Below are 21390 nucleotides of genomic sequence, written 5' to 3' on the forward strand. Positions count from 1 at the left end.
TCTTTTGATCGCTACCCTGTGCTCATGGCCACAGGTGAGGGTAGGAATATAGATCAACTTGTAAATTGATAGCTTTGCCAGGGCTATACTTTGTCACTGATTTGGTTCAAACTTTTATGGATAGAATTTCTGTGGACTATGTACAGGCCTGTTGTGGTAAAGAAAAAGTTGAGCATGAAAGCAAAGTCCATCTGCCACTGAAAACCTAATTACTGCAGTGTATACCAACCTTTCACTGTAGTTGTACAGGAACTGAATATCCTGCCACCCCGCAGGATGCTCTGAGGCACATTGCTTTCACTAGAGAAGGTGTGCAAGTGACATTAAGGAGATCCTTGATGTATTCTTTCCACTACCTGAATAAATCCTCAATTGAGGTCAGCAGCACTCCATCCCCACTGCATACAGTGTGACCAAGAAGCAGCTTCCCCTTTCTGAGTTGCCTGATGGTTTGCCAGGACTGCTTCAAGGCCAATCAAAGGTCTTGCTCCAGACCTCCCTGTGTTTTTCCTTCAGCTGCTACTACACTCATTATACTCCACTTGGCCTGTCATGATTTCTACCATCATGGCACTTGATTACCACATGGTAATCAATTCAATTCAATTTTATTTATATAGCGCCAAATCACAACAAAAGTGCTCAAGGTGCTTCATAGGTACAGAGAAAAACCCAACAATCATATGACCCCCTATGAGCAAGCACTTTGGCGACAGTGGGAAGGAAAAACTCCCTTTTAACAGAAAGAAACCTCCGGCAGAACCAATTATGAGTACTACCATTTGTAATCAGTTATGACTACTACCAGCTGTAGTTGATCATGACTACAAGTGGCAACTTTTCTTTGCCAGCAAAAAGAAAACAGATTTGTTTAACAGCATCCATTGGATTGAACAATGCTTAGAACATGCTTAGAATCTGTTCAAACAATAAGAACATTTATTCAGATGTTTCACCACTTTGCCAAGCTCTTGAAGAAGATCCCTAACCGTTGCCCTCAGATGAGAGGAAAACCGTTACGATGTTAAGGAACAACCCAGGAACCATCAAGGCAACTGCTGGAACAGTGGGGCCACTTTTCACAATGAAGCAAGTTTTACATCATCACCTACTGAGAATGTGCAAAAAAGAAGCCCATGCTCCAAAGCTGACACCTTTAACCACATGGACAAAGCAAATGCCTTCTGAAGAAAGGTTTTATGGTCAGACAAGAAAAAGACTGAACTATTTTGCCATAGTAACAAGAGATATGTTTGAAGGAGTGACAATTTTTAAACCTAGGGAACACTGTACCTGCTGTCAAGCATGGTGGTAGTAGCATCATGCTCTTATGCTGTTTTGCCTCCAGTAATACAATACACAGCACAAAGTGCACGGAATAATGAGGAAGGAGAAGTACCTCCAAATTCCTCTCTCCAAGAGGACAATTTGGTCTCACCTTTGGTTTGCTTACTCTTTGCTAAATCAAGGTGGACTGACTAGTGTTTCTTTCCTGAGGCTAAGCTCTCCAGCACTGCAGTGTATCAGCTGGATTTCCGTTTTTCCATTGTTACAGCCCTTGCAAGGCCTCCTATGATTTGGACCCTGTATGGGCACGTCTTGCCAACTCTCCTGCTTTAAGTGGCACTCTTTTTGTGCAGATGACTCTACTGAGCAATTAACCAGAGTACTTAAGGTCAGAGAAAGGAGTGCTCTACTGCCAGAGAGCCTTGTTGGGTTGCAGCTAGGGTGGCTCCTTACTCCTATGGAGAGGAGTGCGTATCAGTTCAGTGACCAACTCCTGAATTTCATGCTTCCTTTTCTTTTTGAAGGTGATAGTGGTACGTCCATCACATTCAGTGTAATTAACAATAAGAATAAAATCCCTGAATTCAACAGTTTTGCTTGCCTGTCTTCCCTGACACTTTTTGTTACCTTCCCCCATTGCCTGGACCTTTTAGTGCAACGTAACAGACATTCCCTTCTCTAATACAAGTCTGGAAGATGCTCATCATCTCCCCTGTCTGCCAACTTTCCATCACAGCTATTCCTGAATATTCTCTGCTTTGCAATCTACAAACTAACTCCTCGCTCCTTTTCCACAGACTTGGGTCCTCTGGTTTTTCAGTTTTATCCCGTACTTATGCACACTGTGCGCTATTGTTGTATCGCTATTTTCTCCAGTAAATTTTCTTGTATTTAAGATGTGGTTCTAATAAATTCACTATTCTTTACATAGATAAATAAAAATTTGAAGATGATTCTGGAAATAATTATTACACTAAAAATCTCTGTATATACATGAAAAATATTTCAGTCTATTGTCAATTTTTCACACATATTATTATTTTTGCGTATATTAAACATGTGTAAATATATATTATTGGCATTAAGTAACCTCACCAGCAGACCAGCTGCTGTTCGCGACTGTCACTTCCTGAGCCTGGTTCTGCCAGAGTTTTTCTAGGAGTAATAAAAATCTCCTTATGGTTATACCGGTGACATATAACACCGCTGCAGTAAACACCAGCCAGGTATCAAAGGTCTTTATTCACAATATCAGATGAGGCATAGTTACCTGACTGCTGGCATGTGGCGGCAGCATGCTGGAAAGCGATGGATGGAAATGATGAAGGAATTCAAGCTGCAGGACGTCGCCTGCTCTCACTCTCCATCTGGACAGCTTTATTTCCATGATCCCTACAAACCATGTTGAGACTTGGCTTTAATCACTCAGCAAGGGGTTGTCTGCAAAGGTCAGCTTCATTGATTAAGTGCAGAAGGGGAGTGCTGTCATCTTTTATGCCAGGAATGGCGATCTCTCTAAATTTCTCTGTAGGAGACTGCATTGGAGATGTACGCTGGATCCTCTATTAATTATGTTGGAACATTGCTTACAGAATAAATCAGTCTCGCTTTAAAGGGCTGAGTTCTTCACTAAATAAAAGGACATTTTAAAAAACTCACCTACTAGGTTCAGTACCACCTCCTCGCTTGGATTTCTTGTTTATAACTGTTGTATCTGATACCTCACTTCTATTATTACACTACAGGACATTACCTACAGTATAAGAGTGTGTGTTTAAAGACACAGGGTATAACACAAAATGGGTTGGCAACATGTGATTTGTTTAACAGGGTTTCCCCAGATATGTCTTGACGTGTCTGGCCTGGATGTTTTTGCCCAATACGTTCTTAAAAATGCAGTTTCTGACAAGACACTTAATATGGAAGCCTGGAACTGTCATTTGTGACCAGGATTTGTCCTTTAAGGTGGAAATGAGGCACTAACTGTATACAGCGGCCCCTCGTTTATCGCCGGAGTTACGCTCTAAAAATAACCCGCGATAGGTGAAATCCACGAAGTAGCCAGCTTTACTTTTTAAAATTATCATAGATGTTTTAAGGCTGTAAAACCCCTCACTACACACTTTATACTCTTTTCTCACGCAGGCATGAACATTTTCACACTTTTCTCTCTTGTTTAAACCTTCATAGAAAAATAAGTCCAGTAACCGAAGATCAAACCCTGTTTTCAGGTCCAGAACTTGGGAATAGAGCAGCTGCCAGAGGATTCAACATTCATGAATCATTAATGAATCAATGAATCAGAAGTCCAAGTTTTTGTGTGATGGTTAGCACCATCATCTGCCTTTTGGGTGCTACCACAGCTGCCTTTGACGGCGCAAAACGTTTCGTGGACATCGTTGTGTTTGTTGGGGAGAAAATTTCATTTCAGAGTCACACTGCTAGCAATCGAAGATTTATGTAAATTTAACAACCTGAACACATTCTGTACTGTACAGGAGACATAGCCAGGGACCACTGTAAAGGCTAATTTACATGATGGAGCCCTGCTCTTAAACTGACATAGATGTAAACTGTCTAAACAGCTGAAAGGGCTTAGAGTTTTTGAAAGATGTTTTGGTTACTGGGTCGGTCGGTTGGTTGTGGTTAACAGACTTACATTAGTTTATGTTAGTTAAACAGTAGTGGAAACAATAGCACTGTTCTGAACATCTGCTTTGCCACCTAAATGCGTGGCTCGGTACACCCGGTTTGTCAAGGAAAAGTTGTAGTTTTGGATCAATCTTGTTGGTCCGGTGATTCAAACAGACTCTTTTTTTATAAAGTGCTTTACAACAGAAGATGGCGCTACACATGTTTTTAAAACCTTGGCACTTATTTCTTAAATCCACACAGAGTTACATCTATGTCGTTTTTTGAGAGCAGAGCTCCATGATGTATTAAGCTTTATACGTGTAGTGTTTCATTTACACTTTCAGGCACACATTAAACATTAAATTATCAGGTTGTTCTACAAACTCCCTGGAGTATGTTACAAGGTTAACTCACAATACTAAAACATTTTGTGATGGCACCTTTAGTGAAATAAAGATCATTACTGTTTGCTATAAAATTAAAACTTTGCCATGCCTCTGCACTACACCATCACAGAATTAAACTCACTGTTTAATGTAACGGTCTGTGGATGTTTTAGCATCTGAAATGTAGCTGCTTGTTCTGTTTTGTGAGGACTGCAAGGAGCTTTGAGCAGCACTTGGTTACATGTATCAGTCACTGACTGCTTTTCTACTCTATTGGAGCACTTTCTTACTACAAGCCTCTTTCACACACACACACACGCACATTTATGTAAGCTAAATGAGAGTGTGCAAGCACTTTTCGCCTAACGTTCACACACAGGAGCAACTCAGGGTTCAGTATCTGCCTCATGCAGCCAGGGGATCAAACCTTCCATAGACGTATGATTAGCCAACACGTTCTCACTCCCAACTCGTCAAACGTGTGACGCATGGTCAGGCTCCCTCTGCTGCACTTATGGACGCGCAGGGTACCCCTCTCGCGTCGGGAATTGACGTGAAGGGTCCTCCGATTGAAGAGATTGCCGTGGAAGTGCCTTTTGTCGGTATATTTAGACATTTTCCAAATCACATTGTAGTGACGTATACAGAACACAATAAATTATATAATGTAAACAACTACCTGAAAAACAGGTAGAACAATACTTTTGTATGGTTTATTGCATTTACGGAGGGAGTGATGTATGCTGGGTAATGGCACAGCTAGCTACTGGGTGACTTTATTCACCCGCTTCGGCTGTTATCAGTCCATACAATGGGCGTCATTAGCACAAACCAGTCCCATAGATATGGACCATCTCCTGCTAGATTGTTCAGAAGGTTGTTCTCATCCATCCAGATGGAGGATCACTAACAGGAGCGTGGAAGACTCCAGAATCCACTCTGGCTGCAATCCGGTGGATACAGCAGTGTTTACAGGTAATACCATTTAAACGGACAGCATTTATAGAAAAAGTCAGCGAGTGTCAATAATGTTAATGTGGTTATCTTAGTAATACACCGAGTGCTAATATAACAGCTTTAAGATGCATTTGTAGATGTTATTACGTGTTTTACCGTCTTTATTGTGCTAGCTTAAAGTTACGGTGTAAACGTTAGCTTATATTGGAGTAAAGCTGTTACTGGTTAAACGATGTTAGCACAGAAATTCAATTCAATTCAATTCAATTCAATTCAATTCAATTCAATTTTATTTATATAGCGCCAAATCACAACAAAAGTCGCCTCAAGGCGCTTCATAGATACAGAGAAAAACCCAACAATCATATGACCCCCTATGAGCAAGCACTTTGGCGACAGTGGGAAGGAAAAACTCCCTTTTAACAGGAAGAAACCTCCGGCAGAACCAGGCTCAGGGAGGGGCGGGGCCATCTGCTGCGACCGGTTGGGGTGAGAGAAGGAAGACAGGATAAAGACATGCTGTGGAAGAGAGACAGAGGTTAATAACAGATATGATTCAATGCAGAGAGGTCTATTAATACATAGTGAGTGAGAAAGGTGACTGGAAAGGAAAAACTCAATGCATCATGGGAATCCCCCGGCAGCCTACATCTATTGCAGCATAACTAAGGGAGGATTCAGGGTCACCTGGTCCAGCCCTAACTATATGCTTTAGAAAAAAGGAAAGTTTTAAGCCTAATCTTAAAAGTAGAGATAGTGTCTGTCTCCCGAATCCAAACTGGAAGCTGGTTCCACAGAAGAGGGGCCTGAAAACTGAAGGCTCTCCCTCCCATTCTACTTTTAAATACTCTAGGAACAACAATTAGGAAATATTAGCTTCTGTCATGACTGATGAAGTTACTAGTTAATAAAGTTTCCAGTAAAGTGTTTAATCGCAGCCACAGACTGACAGCAAATATCTCGATTAGCTTCAGTGCATCTGTAATAAATATGTGCAAGTTTCAGTGCTTCGTTTAAACTGTATGATACTTATACTGACCCAGGGTCAGTGTAAAATACAATCCTAGCTGTGTGAACAAAGCCTGGCTCCTTTAATCCTGCATGACAAACCTCAGGATGCAGGCTATTATTACTCTTTCCTGCTGGCACACCTGTCACACCTGAGAGTCAGCTAGAAACTTACAGTGACGTGGACATCATGCAAAGACCGCCAGACTCTGTAATACTGCAAATGATCAGTGACTCAGGTTAACACTAAACTTTAAACGGCACCTCTGTGTCTCTGTGTGCTGAACATCTAGGATTGAGTCAGGCTGCATTGACTGTGGGACTTTAATGTGTTAAAAGCAGGTTGAAGACGGCTCAGAAACATTTGAAGATTAAAATTTAGCATTATGGCTGCTGGTGGTTTGTAAAGCCTCTACTCAGCTGTATTTTTGTTACTAATTTATGTTTGTTGTTGTTTAACACAGATTTCAGAAGAGCAAATATGCTTAATAGTTTAACTAGATTTCATTTGTCAGTGTGGGACTGCTGAGTCACCTGAAGAACTCGTTTCATTCATTCTCCACATGATGTTCATTTACAGAAATGTTTCACAGGAACTGATTTCTCCCAAAGGGTGAACTAGTGTGTTTCCATAGATTACCTCTGTATGAATGTACTTCTTAAATGAAGGCAAGTGTTTGTCCTTTTTTGTTCCTCAGGTACAGTACGTGATATCAAGTGTCACGATCCTGGGTCTTAGGACCCAGTGTTTTGAGTTTTAGTTCATTTTGATGTTTATAGTATGTTTAGCTCATTAGGCCTCCTATGTTGATTTGCTTATTAGTTCCCCCTTGTGTTTCAACCCATGTTAAGTCTCCCCTGCCCTTCATGTCTCTCTGTGCCCCCTCTGTTCTGTTTATGGTGTGTCTTTGCATGTTGGAGTTTCTTGTTTTCTGTCACCCTGCATTGTGCATTATGTTCTCATGGTTGGTCTTTTGTTACTCCCTCTAGTCTAGTCTCTTGTGTTCAAAGCTGAGTATTTCCCTCTGTGTATTTTGGTTCTTAGACCTCTGCCTTATGGTTTGTCTCTGTTTCTTAGTTGCTGTCTCCACTGTGTCTAGTTCGCGTCTCTGTGTGATACTTCCTGTTTTACTTTGAAGGTCCATGCCTCATGTGAGTGTTTCTAGTTTTGCGTCTCTGTCTCGTCCAGTCCTGATTTCTCCCAGCTGTGCCCTCCTTCTGTGTCTCATTCCCTCGTTATCCCTCTGTGTATTTAAGCCCTGTGTTTCTCTTTGTCAGTGTCGTAGTCTCCATCATAGCGGTGTGATTTTTCCCTGTGGCTCCTTGTGCTTTAGTTTTCCCAGTTTAGTTTATTTTGTATTGTTTTTCGTGTCCCACTCCACGCCAGCAATAAAGCTGTGTTTTTTGAGTTTACCTTTTGTCTCTGTGAGTTTGCGTTTGGGTCCTTCTTCTGCCTGCCACACAGCCGAACCATGACATCAAGGGCAGGCGGTCAACACTGGGGGTAGACAAGAAGCAGACGTACTTCCAAGAGGGAGCTGCAGTGAGGACACAGCCAGGTCACTGAGGTCAGAGATCAGAATCTGAAACAGCTCAGGTTTATATTTTAGAGGTTATAAAAATCAAAATGTATTATTTAAAGAAACCTTTAAATAATAGTCATAATTATGATTATTATAACAAATATAAAACATTTAAGTGGATTTTCTGTTGCACATATTGTGTTAGCTCTGCAATAAACTGGCAGCCTGTCTTTGTCCTGTATCAGCTGGGATAGGCTTCATCCTCCCGCAACCCTGAATTGGATACATTGTATTCCAATTATGTAATCTGATCATTTACAAAATCAAGGTATCTAATCAAAATGTAAGTAATAATTATAAAATGGGAAAGCAGAAATAAGTGTGACATGAATGTAACCGTGTTAGCTGACATAGAGGACAGCTACATGTAGTCTGAAAAACCTTTGTTGTCAAGTTTGCAGGTATATCAGCACGAGACATTCTTACATAGAAGAGTCTGTTAAAGTCTCTAACTCAGCGAAGCATTATTGGTCCCGTCTGTTTGGATAAATATAGTAAGTTGATGTTTGTCCATTTATTGACACATTTTCTTAAGTGCTTATCCAGTTCAGGATCACAGTGGAGCTGCAGCTGGATATGTTCATTAAATAAACCTTACAAAAGTTAACAATAAACCTGCATCCATGTACGTTGTTGTCCACAGGATAAGAAAATCAAACTGGAACACTGTGGAACATGTTAATAAATGTTTGTGTGTTTATGCCTGTGTCTTTCACAGGAGGCGCTGGAAGGTTTCCCTAATAGTTCCTGGTGAATCAAAGCAGAACCATAAAGGTTGCTGGATTGCATGATGGCCTTACCCCTGAGCAGTCATCCTGTTAAAGGAGGAACCAGTTAGAAGCTGTTTTCAAAGTAGCTGAGCAGATTTCATCTCAAGTAAGCGATTAACTGTTTGTTCATCTGTTCTGCCACTTAAAGAGCATTTAAGGACGTCTTTCGAGTGTCCAGCTGAATTAATTCTACTGGCTCTCATGGTCATTTGTTATTATAGACATATTTTTCATGTTCATCCAGCTATTTAGTAAATTCTATCTATTTAGTAATATCCGTCAGCTATAAAATGTAATATAAATATAAAAAATATCTAAATATCTCCTGCACTTTATATTTTAATGATGTAAGTCTGTTATCGTGTTACATTAGCATTCCTCACATATCAATGAGATGCTGTACAGTACAATCCTACTGACGCAGCAGAGGGATAACGACGGCTATTCAACATCGTTACACGACACATTCGAGCTGCATGACGCAGACAAAGTGACTAAATCATCTTTTTTGTGGTTTATTGTCTTCAAACCAGCAGACAAAGCCGATTGCAGAAGATGTCAGAGAAGAACTTCAGGCCGTGGACTGAAAAGGTATTTTTTTCTTGTTATCAAAGACATTTGGAGTGACGGCTTCTACAAGTGGTTGCACTAAAGTACAGCTTACAGTCTAAGAAACCACAGTGTTGATATTCAGCACAAAGAGAAAAGCTCACTTGTTTGAATTTATTTACAATAATAGTTTTATAAATTCTGAATGTAAACATCTTTTACAGCTTTGATATTGTTTGACACTAGATATCAGGTTTAATTTAAAGGTTTCTGTGTCCCAATGAGCCATTTACACTGACCAGTGTTTCACTTTAACTGTAACACATTCATTATTTAGTTCCAACATTTCTAAGAGAAATAACTGAATGTAAAAAATGGCAGCCCTCAGGCCAGGTTTAATTGATAGAGATATATGCATGCATTGTGAAATTTATGTATCACATATAATTGTTATTCACCTAATCATGGCATACCCACCCCTTCCTCCCTAGTTAACTGCAACCCAAAATAACTAGTGGGGCTATTTACACACTCACAACCAGTGTGGGGTAAAAAGAGCCACCAAAAAGCTGTCAGCCACAGATGTGCTAGAAGAGTTAGAAACTCTACTTATGGAGAAACTTTCTAAGTCTAACAGGGGACAGGTACTCCTGCCCAAATAACATGATATAACCCCACATACAGCCCAGCCATAAAATGAACCAAGTCATTTAATTAAAGACAGCATGGGACCAAATGCATGTAACCAGCCTGCACCAACCTGGCATTTCTTCCTCCTGAATTAAATGAATGAATGGATGAAAGTTAAATGACTACAAACCTAAAGCCACTAGTTCCCACACTGGAGCTCCCTGACACTGTGTGTTAACCGTATTTAGCTTGTATCAACAGTTGTAACAGGCTAAGCCACTTGAGACACTGCATTGAATTTGTTCCTGTCTTAATGATTTCAGCTGACTGGTTTCAGCTCAGATGTTCTGCTTTTTCATTTCAGTAGATCAAAGCAGCTCGTGCTCTTTCTGCTTCCAATTTAGAAGAAGAAGAAGAAGGCGAAGGCTTCAGCAAAGTGGCGTTCATGGTCTCAGTGAACAGTCACGGTCACACACTGCATGTGGTTTTAAAAGCAACATGTCTGTTCACTACAACGATCGAGATGTGTAATATTAGTGCAGCTAGGGTTTGTTTTTGAACATCAGTTCTGTTTTCTACTTTGATCACTTAGACCAAAAAAGTGTTGTTTTCAGATTCTTTCTTTTAAATCTATAAAGCACCTGCTCATTTTTTATTACAATTAGTTTCACATAAATGTTAGTTTTTCCTTTATGATCTTTTAATGCTTACACTACACTGTACACATTAGAGACATTTCTGTTACCTGTTTCTGTTGACTCAGAGTTGTGAAATGTTCTTTTATTTAATGCACAATATGAAGTTCATAATTTTCTTACAAATAAAATGACAAACATGAACAGCTGTGCTTATTTCTGAGACATGAGTTTTTGAATGTGTTCATATTTAGCAGTGTGCATCTGTCTGCTGAAACTGTAATGGTGAACCTGAGGTGATGGTCAACAGAAGGCTAATATATATCAATATAAAACAATATTGAAGTAATGTCTTTACCCCCTGCAGAGTGTGGACGCTGTGCACTCAATCACCTTATTCACTGTAGTAAACATGCACCGCTAGCTCAAGTGACTGACTGTCTCCATGGTTACATCGTATATTATTAGCTATGTAAACAGCTTCCATAGATACCGCCATAGCTCTCTGCAGCTGTAACACTTAAACACTTTGCAAATCATTTTACGTTTTTGATAGTTATGAAGACAGAATGTGTTTTTAAGGTCATGCTAGGCGGTTGCTATGGTGGTTGCTGTGGACTTGGCTGGACCGCGTCCGATTCCTGTTATTAGCTGTCCGCCGTAGGAAGGCTGCGTTCCATTTACAAGTAGTGACAGTCTGCCGCAACTCGAACTCAAACCCGCTTTGTTCTTTAATTATAGGCCTTTTATAGCCGTTCATGACACGCACACACATAAAGCACTTTGCCTCACCATGAGAATGCAACTTCACCTAACCTAACCTTAAAGTATCTGATATAGGATAGAAAAATGAAGCAACCAGAGATTTAATGATGAAGACTCTGGGTTCTGTAGTTCACGTTTTACAGTCCTGAATGACTCTTTGCATATGATTTATTGAAGAGGACTTTAGAATGCACTTTACATTTAGACTGTTGCTGTTTCATTTTTTACATTGTTGCTGTGTTATGTCATGAATAAGGTTCACCTGCTGGGGGTTTGATGGATCAGCTGGACAATACAGTCAAAGACAGACTTCATTCATCATATGCAAGAATCCTAGTTGGATTTTTGTTGTCATTCATGTTTTTGAACCAAATATTGAAAACAATTCTGACAGACTGGATACCTGGTCAGGGTGTACATTACCTTGTACTCAAGCATCCCAGGACAGAGCCCTGCCCCACCATGAGCCTGAGTGGATACGTGGTTATTAATATAAAAGGACCGATACTGAATATGAATATTTCATGGAAATTGAATTATAATACGAATTAGTAATAAGGGTTTCTCTGCGCCCTTATCTACCCCATACTCAAAGAGCTGCAGGCAGAGAGGGTGACAGGAGAGGATGGCACTGAAGAGAAGATGCTCGGTTTCTGGAGTCTCCTGGTCCTGTCAGTATTAGTAGGATGCATCTGCTGTGTCTTCTCGTGGATGCTCACCTACCTTGACTCGTTCCAGCCTGGTATGGATTTCCCAACACTGCGGACAGTGGCCCACGTCAGAGACGTTTAATATTGATTACATATGTCTGAATCGCTAACCCTAACCCTAACCCTAGCTCAACAGACCACAGTGCCCTGGACTGTCAGTATTATTACATGCTGTGAACATAAGTACCTTTGATCACAGTTTAAAAGAGAAGGAATATTGAAAAAAAGATCAACATTGTGATATTATTTCTTCCAAACTGACCAGAAACATGCTTGTCAGACTCTCACAGCAAAGGATCAGACTCACTGTGCATGACAGCTCAGGCCAATGATGTCTGTTAGATTGTCAGTTGTTTAGTGCTTCTGTACAGTTAGGGTCACCGTCTCTATTTCAGAATAATTAATATGCCGAAAACACAAAGTTGATTGTCTTCCAATATTCTAGCATAATTAAAAAACTTTGACTTTGTAAGTACATATTATTAGTCCTAATGCCAGCATGATTCTTCATAACTCCTGCTTTGAAATACTGAACTTTGAAATTGACCTGATGAAAGATCATTTACAGTGGCACTCTGTCAGGATCATTCTGACTGTAAGATCACTGTATTAATCTGAATCCTTCTGAAATGTGCTGTGAATGAATGCTGATGCAACTCACTGTGGGAAAGCTGTTAATAAAATGAATCTGTGACACATGCAACACATTCACAGAGGAAGACGACACAAAGGGAGGACACGCAGAGGCTGTGTTGAAGTCAGAAATCCAAATCTTTATTAAAAAACAGGCGGCGGTTACAAACAGGAAGACAAGCAGTCCATCAAACAGTCTACAGGGTCAAACATACAGAGAATTCAAACAGCAGTAAAAAATAACTGGACACTGAAAAACTTAAAGCAATGTGAGACGCAATAAAAGGAAGCAGCGCAGTATATTCACTGAATTATCATCAATTACAAAAGAGAAAAACGACGATTTTTAAGGATTATTTTCTTAAATGCAGTTAGAGTGTGTCTGGTAAAGATGGAAACATACAGAATGTAAACTGTGTGAGTTTGTGAACTTTGTTAGTAACAAATGAGGTAAAAACCCAAAACAGACAAAACACAGAAAGAGGCTCTCACTATTCGTTCATAATTAGAAAGAAACATTCTGGTCGTGGATTTTTACAGTCTTAGTTCCGCTCGCTGTCATCATTATAATCATCATGATCAATGGCGAGGTCCTGAGGTGGGCGGGGCTGTCTCTGGTGATGTCACCATGAAGGAACAGCATCTGGCACGTGTTGGTGAAACATCTCAGTACACTGGTGTAGTTTCCTCTCCAGCTGTTTGACATGTGACACTTGAACATTAAGGGGAAGAAGAAGAAACAGTGTTAGGTCAGGTGACCACATGGTTTCTAAAGTAACTGACAGGAAGTAACCAGGCCGTTAGAAATGGATGGCATGTGTTTAGAGTTACTGGAGTTGGGTAACTCTACTTACCAAAAGCAGAAGCACACAGATGAAGGATCAGATGCTGAATGTTGCAGGAACATGCTCATGTGTGGTGGTCATTCAGTGCTGCAGGTTAGACAGTCCAAGACTGATATGCTGCCCATCTGAGAGTTTGAAAACACACATGCAAAGATTTATTTTGTATTACAGTCAAAGTTGGATGTTCATTTCTGTCCTTTAAAAATGTTTGTGTATTTGAAAGCACTAACATTTAAGGATGACTTGGATCGTCTCCTTTAAAGGGGAGACAAGTGTGTCCACGGATCCACGTCACTTTACCTGGATGATGACTCCTTCCCCCTCACTCTGAAACACTCCTAATATAACCAAGCAAATAAATAATATTGAAGATTTACTTACATCATTACAAAAACATCAAAAACATCTCCCTTTGATTCTATTTCTCCATTCCTGCTGAACATCAGGCAACAAATATCTCAATAAATCACAGTAAAATGTAAAGCACATATTTTCTTTGTCTAACCTCTGCAGAGCCTCTGTCAAGAAAAACATAACTGTAAGCATAAAACAAATATACATTTCATAACACGTCACTGGACAAACCTCGGTCAGCTGATTTCCTCTGTGCAGTGCAGACGAACATCAGTCAGCAAGTGACTCTGCTGGTTCTTCTGAGGAAACACCACCATCTCTCCACACCGTCACCATCTGTGAGCACAAACTGCTGCTCTGCCAGCATGTAGGACATCACATATCACACACACAGGGGTGAAGAAACATCAGAGCTCAACTTTGGATACTTTAGATCTAAACAGATCAAACTAGCTCTTAGTTTCAACAATCAGTGAACAGACAAACAATGATACCATACTGATTCTATATGAATACAATATGGTATTTTCAATACAGGTGTCAAATTAATTAATTAAAACTAATACAGACATATGTATATATATTTTTTTTGATAAATTAGTTTGCTTAATTATAAGAATATATATATATTTTTTTCATTTAACAATTGCAACTGAAAGAAATTAAATATTGAACAAAAATATATTGTCACATTCTGAGCATGCTCAGCATGCTTTCAGACTTGAAGTTGCTACAGATTTTAAGAAGTGATAATTATAGGGCAAAAACTTCTCTTTTTCATCCGTTTAATCAAACATTTGATGCCTCAGCTGTCTCAGTCCTGTAGCGTTCTGCAACTACAACTAACCTGAGGCTTGGATTTGGCTGCAGGTGCCCCTGTACATCCTTCTCAGCAGCACACATGTTGGTACCATTTAATCCCACTTCTTCCTGAGCTTTGCTTCATCATAAGACCAAAGGTGGCATCCCGTGTCAGTCTTATCATCATCCAGAAGAAACATTTGAAGAAACATCATGGAGAAGAAACATTTACGCGCCTCCTGGTTTTGTTTTCTGATCCTGTAAAAAGACTGAGGACAACAAAGCCCAGAGAACACGAGATACACAACATCCAACATTCAGACTCAACAGCCTCCATAAATGAAGAGCACCAGGTTGGTTCAGTTATAGTAGATATAAGCATACTTCACATTACTGGGTATGAATAATAATGAGGAGGCAAACTTTGAAGATGCAGAGCATGATGTCCCATCATCAGACTGTAAACAAACATCCACCAGGCTTCTTTGTTGCCAAAATTGATGATTCTCCCATCAGGGATCAGTAGAGTGTATTAACCTGTGGTATAAGCAGCAGTCACTGAAATATTACTCTTTCAGATAAGAAATCTAGCACATAAAAGCCAGGGTGGGAGGGATCTCTGCAAACTGACTTACCTCTGCAAGTGTGAAGCTCAACAAAAATCTGACTCTCCAGTCACTGACAAACAAAAACTCCAGCTGGGAGATAGAAAATGCTGTCTGGGTCCTGCTGGATGTTGCTGGTCAGAGTCCCACATTAGCAGAGTGCTTCTTGGTCCCACTGACCCATGTGGACAGTGACTGTGGAGAACTGTTCTGGAAAACAGAGAAGAGAATTAAAATAACAAAAAGCCAAACAGGATTTCCACAAAGACTCTCTTGGAATCAGCAATCAAAAAAAAAAAAAACACTGGTTCATATTTCAATTAAATATTAACAGGTTCCTTAAATGTACGCAGTTCAGATCTGATTTAATTTAATTTCCTTCACACAGCACATTCGTCCAGGCTGACAGGTAAACATAGAATTAATCTCAGGTAACATGACTCATAGTAGAGATTCAGTAAGAAAGATTGCAGGCTCTAATATTATTACCACACAATCCAAGGACACACCAACAGCTCAGATTTGTAGAACTATTTAAACAAATGTCTTCTGAATATTCAATTCAGGTTCACAGTGGGAGGGTGGGGGGGTGTCGTGGAATTTTTTAAATAAAGTCTGCAACACAGAAAGAGCTGTGATCAAGCTATTTATTACTGCGCCAACACACATCAAACATCACAGTTCAGTCATGTCAGCGCTGCCACAGAGGTCGTGCTCCTGCTCCTTTATGCATTCCAAGGAAGAGGAAGTTAAACTGATCACACCACACTTCACGCGCCTCACTATGAAACCTAACGTATCAATGGTTAAGCTGTTTTGTGCCCTTGGCCTTATCAGCACCTGTAAAGGGAGTTGTTTTCTCAAACTGCTGACGCTGAAGTAAGTTCATCTAGTTTTAGAAACTTTCACTGAACAGTAACTGTGTCACAACTAAGCACATGCATAAGCACTTAAATACTTTAAATGAGAATAACAGAACATTTCTATTACAGAGGCTAGAGCCTGTCCCAGTAGTCATAGGTAGAGCACACCTGGACAGGTCACCAGTCTGTCAGAGGACTAACACAGAGACAGACATCAGAGTAACAAATCTATTTAAAATTAATGTAAGTTTGCTGCAGCTGTATGTATGAACATGTGTTTCTGTGCTCACAGTCCACCTCTCAGGAACCTGCAGTTCACTTTTAGTCTACTTTAAACAGACCTCACAAAAGGCTGATGTGGCTGGATCAGTAGTCTGATTTAAGTACGATACCTTTGGCCAGGGATTAATCTGGTGCATCGCTTCACTGCAGTCTTACGTATTTTCCCCACACCTGAATAAAAAATACTGATATATACAAATAACAGCTTCAGCTGATGCAGCCTGACCCAATCCTAGATGTTCAGCACACAGAGACACAGAGGTGCCGTTTAAAGTTTAGTGATAACTTGAGTCACTGATCATTTGCAGTATTACAGAGTCTGGCAGTCTTTGCATGATGTCCACGTCACTGTAAGTTTCTAGCTGACTCTCAGGTGTGACAGGTGTGCCAGCAGGAAATAATAATAATAACCTGCATCCTGAGGTTTTTCATGCAGGATTAAAGGAGCCAGGCTTTGTTCACACAGCTAGGATTGTATTTTACACTGACCCTGGGTCAGTATAAGTATCATACAGTTTAAACGAAGCACTGAAACTTGCACATATTTATTACAGATGCACTGAAGCTAATCGAGATATTTGCTGTCAATCTGTGGCTGCGATTAAACACTTTACTGGAAACTTTATTAACTAGTAACTTCATCAGTCATGACAGAAGCTAATATTTCTGTGCTAACATCGTTTAACCAGTAACAGCTTTCCTCCAATATAAGCTAACGTTTACACCGTAACTTTAAGCTAGCACCATAAAGACGGTAAAACACGTAATAACATCTACAAATGCATCTAAAAGCTGTTATATTAGCACTCGGTGTATTACTAACATAACCACATTAACATTACTGACACTCGCTGACTTTTAATGGTCATTCTATAAATGCTGTCCGTTTAAATGGTCTTACCTGTAAACACTGCTGTATCCACCGGATTCCAGCCAGAGTGGATTCTGGAGTCTTCCACGCTCCTGTTAGTGATCCTCCATCTGGATGGATGAGAACAACCTTCTGAACAATCTAGCAGGAGATGGCCCATATCTATGGGACTGGTTTGTGCTAATAACGCCCATTGTATGGACTGATAACAGCCGAAGCGGGTGAATAAAGTCACCCAGTAGCTAGCTGTGCCATTACCCAGCATACATCACTCCCCCCGTAAATGCAATAAACCACACAAAAGTATTGTTCTACCTGTTTTTCAGGTAGTTGTTTACATTATATAATTTATTGTGTTCTGTATACGTCACTACAATGTGATTTGGAAAATGTCTAAATATACCGACAAAAGGCACTTCCACGGCAATCTCTTCAATCGGAGGACCCTTCACGTCAATTCCCGACGCGAGAGGGGTACCCTGCGCGTCCATAAGTGCAGCAGAGGGAGCCTGACCATGCGTCACACGTTTGACGAGTTGGGAGTGAGAACGTGTTGGATTAGCAGACATCCCGCTTTACCTCCAAAGCCACAGTCACCTGGTAGTTGCCACATGTATTTTTTCATTGGTTTTTTGTGAGAAAGTGAGCTGCATAGGGGATTGGTGAACAGGAGAAAGGTGAGACGAATAGAAAGGTTCTCAGATGTCCACAGGCATCATACGTCAGACCCTCAGTTGACCTGCCAATGACCCGTTAGCGTCAGAGGCCTGTGTGTCTGTGTGTATTAGTGCATTTGAATTATGTAAAGAGACAAATGGTGCAGGAGTTACAACCCCGCGTGATTAGAAGGTGGGGTTTTTCATACTCATGTCTGTTTAAACATCGTTTAGCCTGATTGAAGCACAAATCTGCACTCGAGCGTCCATTCTCTGCACACGTCTGTAGGAGTAGTGTTTCTTATTTTATTTATATTTACAACAACCTTGCAGACAATCTGAGGTCTGCTCAATCACTGCTAGTTCACTTTATTAAAATGCAATTTGGGAAAGCCCATCCACATCATGGAATACACACCTCTGTAGCTGTTTATTCCTGCATTTATTCTCTATTATTCTATATTTAATTCAGCTTAAATACCTTTATTGTACGTATGCATTCCATGTGCAAGAAGAGGTCAAGGTGAGATTCACATAGGAGGAACAACAGGTGAATATATCTTGCCTTCACATCCTCCTTGTGCTCCCTGCAGTCCTCAATAACGCTGACCTGCTGAATACTTCCATACAGCCAGCCCTCCCCAGGGTCTCATACACCTAGGCTTGACCTAACCCCCAACCCCCAAGCTCCGACCATCAAGGACCAAGACCCAGTGAAACACTGAAGGGTCACGGTCAAGGGCTAAATGTTTGCTCTCACGCACACACAGCAGCTGTCATCATCCATCACCTGGGTGTGTTTTAGAGTCAGTCTACTTCTCCATGTCAACACAGACACTATTGATTTCCCATTCATCTCCACCAAAGACCTACAGGAAAGAAAAAAGTAGAACAAAACAAGAGGGGACATAAAATATGGAATAGCAGATGAGAAAAGGACAAGAAAAAAGTCCAGATGTACTCAAAAAATACATGATGTGAAGATATGCAGAAACGAGGTTAAAGAAAGGACAGGCAAGGAAGTGAAAAGAACAATTAATACAAAATTAGAAATTAAAAGGGTGTAAGGAGAACTGAGGAAAAATAAAATAGATGGAAAATACCCTGTTAATTTCTAAAACACTGATGCTTCTCTGTAGCCTGCAGACTTTACAGATGCAAGTACTCGGTGGACACAGCGCTGCACTCTCAAGCTAATTTATTTCCCCAAATGAATCTAGTTCTGGAAACTGAAATTCAGAGCAGCAATTGTTGCTGGGCTAGATGTGCTGAATATTTTGGCACAAAGTATTTGCTCACATAAAACTGGACAGATGCTGTAAGCGGAGCAGCTTGGAAAGTTCGTAATGGTTTGTGAAACATATTTCAGAGCACTCGGGTGCATTTTGCCTTTCACAAAATCCCTGACAGACTAAAGCATCTCAGTGTTTCCACAGTATTGTATTGCAAATGATTTCCTTGTGTCTGCTGTCACTCTATTTTTTTCTCATTGTTCTGCTGGTGAAAAGAAGAGGAAGTTTGTTTTGTCCTGTTCTGGTGTCTTCACTGACCTTCAGCCAAAGGCTGTAATTGCTATTGTGCATTGCACGATCCCCCAAGTCATGTTTCACCACAGTGTCTACAACCTGAAGAGCGATTGTGTTTATGAATATGCAGATGGTCATGGTGACGAACAGAGTAATTTGTCACTCAGCTTGAGAAATACAACTGTCCCCTGGATCCTTAACTGGTTTGAATGATGTCATACAACAGGAAGGCAGTACACAATCAAACCGTTCTCCAACTGGGCACGCTGGTCTAAAGCAGGAAAAGCTCTCCATTTTCAGACCTTATCATCTGAATATTACTGCTCATAAAATCGAGCACTGTGAGTGTATGAAGGTGTCTTCTTTTAACCAGAATGTTGTGTCTACTATGGTTTTGGAGATGAGATGGAGAACCTGCAAAAAGGACGACCGTTTGGTAGCAATCCATCGATCAAGCTTTTTTGGGATATTTGTACATTTTGTGTACTTTAACCCCTTTTTAATAATTCATGCGCATGCTGCACTCCATCTGAGGAAATTTGGGATTCAGTGTCTTACCCAAGGAAGAAAAGCAACTGAACTACTGATCTGAATGTTTTTAGGGGTCCCAGTAAATATAATCTGGAAAACATTAATGAGGAAAGTCACCATCAACTGTCTTTCTGAAACATTTCAGTCTTTGGGCAGAACTCCAAGCACAACGACAAATATCAAGTATTTCTAATTGTCCCCAACATAATTGCTGCAGTGAAGTGGGGTGGTGGCATCATGCAACCATCTAGGAATGGTAGCATGATTGGAGTATGGAAATGAAGAAAACCTGCTCAAGAGTACAGCAGAGCCCAGCAACAGCTCAGCTAACAGCAGCATAGTGAACCGGCCAACCATCACAATTCTGGACAAATGTGACCCACACTCAACCCTAACATCTGTACATCTAACTGTACATTACACACATTTCAGAAATTACCAAAGTTCAGGTCTGCTTGTAAGACCTGTGTAGAATGGAGCCAAACAGGCTTTTACAATGTAACAACAAATGCATGAGTGCATTCACACTCATGCATTTGTTGTTACATTTAAAAATTGTTATATTTAAAAATGGTTAGCCTCTCACGCGTCTATAAGTGCCTTGAGGTGACTATTGTTGTGATTTGGCACTATGTAAATTAAATTGAAATATTTAGACTGCATATAAAAGCTGAGAGATGGTTTCACCGTGTGTCTGTGTGTATGACCATGCTGGCCATGCTCTTGTTGCTGCAGCAGGCAGGGGGCAGGGGGGATGGGGGCATTTATCAGTCCTCTAAGTGGCTGTAGGAAAAGCAATGCTCGCTGGGAGTCGAGCTGACAGCAGTTTTCCTCGGATCGATCTGCAGCGCTGCTCCAGTTTATGACAAAAGAGTTCACGACACGGCAGTCACAAAGTCAATACCATGATAAATACTCTCCCTCCACTCGCTTCTGTATGCCACTTTACCAGGCATTTGGCCTGACAGTTATTACTCCCGCGGTAAATCCACTGACCAGAGGGGAAGAGAATAGAAGAACAGGCGCTCTGCTCCAGGTCTCCGTGCTGGATTTATGGACCCAGGTGGACCAAGTTTACTTAATTTAAAGAAAAGATATAAACTTTGTTCGATGCTCCTCTTGATGGCGAGTCACTGCTGCAGGTTTACTCTTGGGAAGGTGAAGGGAAACCCGTTAAATGCACAAACGTATCCTGTGCTTACGTTCACATTTACCTGTATGCAAACAAAGAAATTATGTCTGTGTTTTTTTACATCTTTGTCCAATCTTGTGGGTGATTATTAGGATGGCTGAAATAGTTTTTTCCTTTGGTGAGAGTGTAATTTGAATAATTATTAGCAAATTCAAATCTGGGATTAAACCAGCCACTGTCACAAACACTCGTTTGTTGTGACCAGCTAAAGCACTGAAACTTTCCATGGCACGATTGTTGCAGCAGCAGGGAAAAAAATCCCAGTAGTTCAATTTTCCATAAATTAAGAATATTAGGAGATGTTTTGTGTTTTCCTC

General features: G+C 40.5%; 2 long non-coding RNA genes across 7 annotated transcripts; one reads left to right on the plus strand and one right to left on the minus strand.

Annotated features, from left to right (window-relative positions):
• The first annotated feature begins 7750 nt into the window (after positions 1-7750).
• LOC113012192 (uncharacterized) lies at positions 7751-10617 on the plus strand. 2 transcript variants are annotated; one of them, XR_003270661.1, is made up of 4 exons: positions 7751-7840; positions 8574-8731; positions 9159-9216; positions 10169-10617. It is a non-coding gene; the product is annotated as an uncharacterized LOC113012192 (long non-coding RNA). The 2 variants fall into 2 exon arrangements; XR_003270660.1 differs by having other exon boundaries at positions 8574-9216.
• A 1860-nt stretch (positions 10618-12477) lies between these two features.
• LOC113012773 (uncharacterized) lies at positions 12478-17234 on the minus strand. 5 transcript variants are annotated; one of them, XR_003270739.1, is made up of 7 exons: positions 17199-17234; positions 15183-15362; positions 14594-15084; positions 13978-14103; positions 13623-13730; positions 13402-13517; positions 12478-13259 (listed from the first exon to the last, which is right to left on the minus strand). It is a non-coding gene; the product is annotated as an uncharacterized LOC113012773 (long non-coding RNA). The 5 variants fall into 5 exon arrangements; XR_003270741.1 differs by having other exon boundaries at positions 15183-15357; positions 17199-17229; XR_003270742.1 differs by lacking the exon at positions 17199-17234 and having other exon boundaries at positions 12479-13259; positions 13978-14098; positions 15183-15433.
• Positions 17235-21390: the final 4156 nt, after the last annotated feature.

The sequence above is a fragment of the Astatotilapia calliptera genome, chromosome 19, assembly GCF_900246225.1.
Source record: "Astatotilapia calliptera chromosome 19, fAstCal1.2, whole genome shotgun sequence".
In the NCBI taxonomy this organism is placed as follows: Eukaryota; Metazoa; Chordata; class Actinopteri; order Cichliformes; family Cichlidae; genus Astatotilapia; species Astatotilapia calliptera.